Raw genomic sequence first — 7,771 nt, 5'->3', positions numbered from 1 at the left:
CCATGGTATCATGATATCAAGAGATTTATGAAAACCAAAGAATATCCCTAGCAAGCCAATGGAGATCAAAAGAGAACCATTAGAAGGCTTGCCGACAGTTTCTTCTTGAGCGGCGAGGTTTTGTACAAAAGGACTCCGGATCACAATTTGTTAAGATGTGTTGACGCCGAAGAGGCCGGAAGAATCATGTATGAAGTGCACGTAGGAGTGTGTGGACCCCATATTAATGGGTATGTTTTGGCAAAAAAAATCCTTTGAGCAGGCTTTTACTAGATGACTATGGAAAAATATTGCTTCAGTTTCTTATGGAAATGTCATCAGTGCTAGGTGCACGGTGACTTGATTCATGCATCACCTATAGAACTGCATCCCATGTCAGCACCTTGGTCATTTGTTGCCTGGGGTATGGACGTCATTAGGCCGATCGAGCCAAAAGCTTCAAATGGGTATAAATTAATATTGATCGCTATCGACTACTTCACAAAGTGGGTTGAAGCAATTACTCTCAAATCCGTCACCAAGAAAGTTGTGGTAGACTTCGTGCACTCCAACCTCATCTACCGTTTCGGTATTCCTGCATCTATCATTACAGATAATGATGCAAACTTGAATAGTCACTTGATGAGGGAGATATGTGAGCAGTTTAAGATCACACATCGAAACTCTACTCCTTATCGGCCCAAAGCCAATGGCGTCGTTGAAGCAGCAAACAAAAACATCAAGAAGATTCTGAGAAAAATGATCCAAAGTTACGGGCAATGGCATGAAAAGTTGTCGTTTGCACTGTTGGGATATCACACTACTGTGCGCACATCAGTCAGAGCAACCCTATATCTATTGGTGAAAAGCGAATGGCCTCAGTCATCCACGGGCAGTTGTATCAACAAAGAATGGCCCGTGCCTACAACAAGAAAGTGCGACCAATGAACTTTGAAGCGAGTCAACTCGTTTTGAGTCGTATTCTCCCTCACCATCAGGAGGCAAAAGGAAAGTTCACTCCTAACTGGAAGGGCCCATACATTATATGAAAATTGTTGCCAAAAGGAGCGTTATACATGGGATACATCAAAGGAAATGACCCCGAAACAACTGTAAATGCAGATATAGTCAAAGAGTATTATGTCTAGTCTTACTGCAACAACAACATTATCCACTCGGGATGACTAAGGCTTTCATTCCCGCTACCCTAAACACTCCAATCCTTTGCTAACCCTTTGAGCCGGTTACCCTTTTTTCATTACCCTCTTTGGAACTTGAAAACATTTGTAAAAAAAATCATCAAAACAAAAGAAAAACAACAAAACAAAATATTTCCCTAAACTAAGTTCGACTTGATTCCGAAAGGATACATAGGCATCCTCTCTCTAGGGTTCAGTCACACCAAAACAAAATTCCAATTTCCCCCAAAAAGTGAAATTGGGGCAGATGTTATAATGGTTAGGCGATGATCCCGCCTGAACGGTTCCAAAGTTGTAATATGATCCAAGTTATTTTCACCCAAACCTTGTTTAAGTCCTTCGGGTCAATCGGTGAAAGGTGTTCAAAATCAAAGAACACAGTTCTTTGGATCCGATACAATCAAGACAAGAAAAATAAAATAAGAGAGTCTTATTGGTAAAAACCCACGAGCACTGTAAGGCGATAGTGAGCAGAGAAATTGAAATGAGAGAGCCTTGTTAGTGAAAACTCATAAAGTGCACTATAAGGCGATAGTGAGAAGAGAAATGAGAGAGGTCGATTGGCGAAAACCCTCAAAGGGCATCGTTGATCGAAAAGAAGAAATCCTTTACCGCCATTGGCATTGAAAGAGTCCTGGAGAGGTTTCTCGATTTTAAAACATGGGTCATAATGGGTTTATGAGAAGTTGGATAGTTATGCAGATCGGGTATCCAGTCCAAGAAGCATGTCATGTATCATCTCTTTAAATTCACTTGCTAGTCCTTTGTTTGCTTTTCTTTGAATCCCTTTCGGTCTAACTCTGTTCCGAAGCTAATACAAAGAAAAGGTGGCAAGATTGGATTTACAGGGTTTTGCTTAACAAAATCCAAAACCAAAGAAAGGCACCCAACCTCAGCGTGTGCATCAAGTCGATCCCGACTGGCCATGATGGCCGATGCTCCGAAGTAAAAATTATTGAAAATGAAAGAAATCCAAAGTCAAATGCCCATAGAGGCAAAACAAGATGAAAGGGTTAACGCCCCACACGGCTGAACGGTCATGTGAAATTTTGGAAAGTTGAGTTCCTCCGTTTTAGAAGAGAGATTAATCTCCCGAAAGCCAGCAAATGACAAAGGTTCTTGCCAAATGAGTTGGGCCGAGATCAAGTGATCAAAAACAATCAAGGCCACAAAACCAACCACCATTTCAAATTAAGATTGGTTCTTTGTTTGAAAACATGAAACATGTGCAATCCTAAGTAACTTTGCAAGAAGCAGGTGCAACCAAAAAGAAATGCACAAGTGCTAGAAACAGCTTTGCAGCAACAATCCATAAAAAGGGAAGTCCCCTCCCAAATTCTTTCCTGCATTCATTCATTCTATTAAAAAAAAGAAAAAAAAAAGGAAAAGAGAGAATAAAAAAATAAAAAAAAAGATAAGAAGAAAATTAAAAAAAATGGTAGCTTAGGATCTCCAATCTCAATTTTACGTTTTTCCAACATAGGGTCTCCACTCCCTAGTTGAGTTTATTTTTAGACATAGGGTTTCCACTCCCTAGTTGCCTTTTCCAACATAGGGTCTCCACTCCCTAGTTGAGTTTATTTTTAGACATAGGGTCTCCACTCCCTAGTAGCCTTTTCCAACATAGAGTCTCCACCCCCTAGTTGAGTCTATTTTTAGACATAGGGTCTCCACTCCCTAGTCACATTTTCCAACATAGGGTCTACACCCCCTAGTTGAGTTTATTTTTAGATATAGGGTCTCCACTCCCTAGTTGAGTTTATTTTTTAGATATAGGGTCTCCACTCCCTAGTCGCCTTTTCCAACATAGGGTCTCCACTCCCTAGTTGAGTTTTGTTTTAGACAAAGGGTCTCCACTCCCTAGTCGCCTTTCCAACATAGGGTCTCCACTCTCTAGTTGATCTTATTTTTTAGGCATATGGTCTCCACTCCCTAGTCGTTTTTCAAATATACACAATCCTGACTTTTACTACTTTCAATAAAGAAATTGTTTATAATTTTGTTACAATAACTCACGAAATTTTCCTAGTAAAAACTGGGGCAGAAAAATTTCATTTGTTTGCTTGTTTTGGTGTCTGAGCAGGTTTTACCTTGAGGCACAAGGTTCGAGATGATCCAAAAGAATGGTTCTCAACCCAGAATAAAGAAAAAAATAAAAAGAACAAAAAAAAGTGAACTCAAAGTGAAGAAGCGGAGAAAGATACGGACTGCCCAAGATATGATTGAAGTCACAAGCTTCGCATGTCCCCCTTGATCCAAAAGTTAAAGAATGAGTTGGTAGCTGCAGCTAAAGAGCATCAAGATTCAGGTCGGAGTCTGCAGGAAAAACCAGCCAAAACTCAAGACCAAAGTTTCAGAAGATTTATAGATAGGAATCTTGTAAATCGTAGTTGATAGGCTTAGCTAGTTTAGCTTTCTTTTTATTTTCCATTTTGGTGTAATAAGGAGTTCAGCAAGCAGTAGCAGCAGCAGCAACAGTCAAAACATAGCTTCCTGGTAGTCCCAGCTACTGAAACTTCCAGAACTACACTGAACTGATTCCTTTATAGCCAAGGATATGTAGGCAACCTCTGAAGCAAGGTTCGGTCAGGCTCTTTTCAAAAAATGTTTCTCATGGAATTTCAAACGGGCAAAAATCCCTCATAATTGCTCATTTTATCTTTGTCCGAAAACCCTTCATGTCTCCGAGCAAAGAGGGGCAGCTATGAGCATGTGATTTTTGCCCTATATGAAATACTCCTACAGAATCCCAAAGAAATAGATTTTTTTAATTATTTGCCATTTTATGAATTTTTGTGGAATTTTCTTAATTATTTGTATGTTTCTGTGCATGTTTAAATTTTACTTAAATCATGAAAAATACAAAAATACTCTACATTTGCATTTAGGATTTTTTTTACATTTTTAGGCTAATTAGTAAATTAGTTGTTATATAAAAATGAAAAATCACAAAAAAATAACTCACTTTGCATTTTAACTTTTAAATTTTAAATTTTATGGTTCTTCTTTTAATTTAGGAGTTAATTATTTTTATGAATACTATGACCAGTAATTAGCTTAATTTGATAATTAATTTAGTTTTAAGAGTTAATTTAGGTTTTAAATTAATTTGGAAAAGAAAAGAAAAATTGGAAATTGAAAAGAAAAAGAAAAGAAAATAAGCAAGGCTGCTGATATTGGGCCTTTTGCCACAACTCAAAGGATTTTGCCCAAAAATCCATTCAGTCCGGCCCAAACCCATGCCCTTTTACCCGGTCCAGGCCGTTCGATCTTTTAGACACTTCAAACGACGTAGTATGGGGTCAATACTACGCCGTTTGGAGTTCGTTTATGATAAGTCAATCCGGGCCCTCTGTTTCAGTTCATCCAACGGCTGTAGAAGCCTCACCAAATTCACTTATAATTGTCCAAACACTGTTCATTCTAACTTATGTACTTCTTCACTTTATTTTCTCCATCTACACCCAAACCCTAGCACCGCCCTAAATTCTTCACCACCTCCGGTGGCGGCGTCACCTCAAAACCCCACCAAATTAATACCACATGACCCTCATGACCTCCCATTTCCCAATATCTGAAGAATTTCCCTCGAATCCCTCTAGAGTGTCTCGAATCTTCAATTGAAGTAATCCGGCCAAAACCCTAAAAACCCCAAATCTCCCAAATCGTCAAGTTCGATGAATGATTAGGGTTGAAATTGGTTTTATCCATCTGTTCTCAATGAGAAAACCGATTAATGCCAATTTTGGCTCAAAATTAAAGGCGTTGATGATCTGTCCAAGTCCATTGTCCATCCGCCTAGTCTAGGTATTTTTCCGGCCACTGTTCTTTCCTTTATCTCTCGCTTTATTCTCATCATCTTCTTCTGTTTCTTTCTTTTTTTTTTGTTTCTGTTTCTCAAATCGTTCTGTATGCATGCTAATGTTAGGTTATTTTTTAGTCAGCATTATTTTTGTTTCATTGATTTTGTTGGTCGATTTTGCTCAAATTTCTTTTTATTTTGTTTTCTTTGGATTAATGGCTTCAGGAGTTTTCTATAACTCCGTTGGCCCAATTTCTTGATTGGTTTTATGTTGGTTTTGGAATTAGATTTGGGTTCTGTAAATCAGAAGCCCAACGAGGGAAGGGTCTATTCGGGTTTGCAAGACCAGGGTTTTGGGTTGATTGTTGGGTCAACTTGACCCATATCTGGTTCATGAGGGTAATTAGCAAGAATTTGGAGGGTGTTTTAGGGAAAGGGATAAAGGAAATCTTGTGTAACTACCTAGGAAGCTGCTAGGAAGGTGGGGTTGGGGTTAATTTTAACAAACAAAACTAAACATTAGGGTTTAAAATGCAAGAATGAAAATTAAAGAAGGGTAATTGGTAAAGCTTGAAACCAATTTTGCTGCCCTAGAGGTCTCTATAAAAGTCCTATTTCTTTCTTCTCAAGTCAAATTTTAGAGGATACAATATTGAAAACTAAGAAACGGCTGAGTTTAAATAAAAACCCTGAAAGAACACTGAAATATCCTTCATTTCTTTGGTGGAAATTGGCTTTGATTCTGCCCTTAAACTTCATAGTTAGTAAGATTTTCTTTAAATCTTCAAAGTATTGATGGTGTCTGGGCTACGAATAGTTTGAGGAAGTTTGAACTTTGCTATGTTTGATCTACTGACTCACTCAAATCTGTTGCTACTACTGAAATCTCCATTTTCATTTGGTTTTCTTGATACTCAGGTACTCCTTTTGGATCTTACTGAATGTGAAGCTTGAATTGAAGCATGAAATTGAAATGTGGAGTTTAATCATAGCATCAACTTATTTGTCTAAAATTATCCTTATTTTCTGCACTACATTGTTCTTTTTACTGTTTGATCCATTGTATTTTGCCTGTGCTGATTGACAGTATCCTTCTAAGAGTTGTATTAAGTCTCTACTTAGCATGTGAGTCTAGTATTCTTGTCAAGTATACAATAGTTGGAATTTGGGTTTTGTCATTTGGACTCTAATCATTGTATATCCGACCTTGGACTGATGTGATATGGACATAACTTTGATGGAGAACATTTAAGTTATACGGTGATGTTAACTTCTAGGTCAATCTCACTATGAATTTGTTTGTTCTAATTTTGGTTTTCAAATGAATTCAAGGTTTATTATTTGTTTTGTAAATGTCAAAGGTAAATGTCTGAAGCCTTTACTGTTAGATATTCCGCCGAAAAGCATCAGCTTTGGATCTTAGATTAGTTTTTTTTGTGTGTTTCATTTCGCTTTGATAAAATCAGTAAGCATTCGTTTCTTTTTAAGATCCGGAGTTGGACAGGTTTAAATCCATGCTAGTAGATGTATTCTTTCGGAAATCATGTTAGTCTTTGGCTGAAATTTGAATTCCATTAGATTTTAAATGATGAGATAATTTTGTATGAGCCATTATAATGTTAAGATTGCATCTTTATTATATAATATAACTTGGCATCAAAAATATGCTTTGCAACTGTCTAAAATTTGCAAGAGTTTGTCAGTAGTTATTTTAATCTCAAATTTTGTTTTCCATGAAGAATTGTAATTTTGCTTAATTGATTGTGTTGAATCACGTAAATGGGCCTTTGGCGTTTGGTCCAGTTGTGTCAAATGCCCCTTTGACATTCATTTGTGTGTACTGGGCTTCATGCGAGCCCGGTTCCCCTTTTTGTGTTTTGACATGTGAGCTTTTAAAAGACAATTGGGCATGCTGCCAGCTTGGGCCCTTCAAACAACCAAATGCCGATTTCTTTCAACATTAATCCTTTATTTATTAGGTTTAGTTTGAACATTAGCTTAAAAATAAATTAGAATTCCCTTAGTCTTTTAATCAATTAATTAGACTCCTTTAATTAGTTTGAGGTGCGCCGTATTAGCCAAACCTATAACTTTTGGCCCTCGAAGATTAAATCAAGAATACTTATAGAATAATTTGGGGTTTTCCATGCCGCATAAGACCCCAAAGCCCATGACCCTCATTTAATTAATTATATTTCTTAAAAGCTGGGTGTGCTATTAATTGAATTTTCCATGACCCTCGCAAACCTTGTTACTAATTTGAAATTTCGTAGTTGCTAGGCGCGCTATTTAAAATAATTTTCTTTATTTATTAAATTTGGGTGCGCATTTCATGTGACCCAATTTTAATTCTCAACAACGTTAAATAGAATGCGTCGTGGACCGCAGGTGAATTTCATGTGGCGTGGTTCCAGGGATGTTTTAAATAATGTTGAATCTTTCCTAAAAAAGCATTTTAAAATAATTAAAAGCGGTTAATTAGTTAAAAATGCACCATAGGCTAAAACATGTAATAAATCGGACAATAGGCCAATTTTAATAGTTTAAGCGACCGTGCTAGGACCACGGAACCCGGGAATTCCTAACACCTTCTTCCGGGTTAACAAAATTTCTTTCTTAGAATTTCTGGTTTACAAATTTCAAAAGAAAAGTCGAATTTCCTCGATTTGAGATTTTAAAATAAACCGGTGACTTGGGACACCAATTAAAATATTCCAAGTGGCGACTCTAAAAAATAAATAAATAATCCCATTTCGAACAATGTCACTTAAAGTGGAAAAACTCCCTTATA

The sequence above is a fragment of the Nicotiana sylvestris genome, chromosome 2, assembly GCF_000393655.2.
Source record: "Nicotiana sylvestris chromosome 2, ASM39365v2, whole genome shotgun sequence".
Lineage (NCBI taxonomy): Eukaryota > Viridiplantae > Streptophyta > Magnoliopsida > Solanales > Solanaceae > Nicotiana > Nicotiana sylvestris.
The sequence above is the reverse complement of the archived record's forward strand: the minus strand, read 5'-3'. Positions refer to the sequence as shown.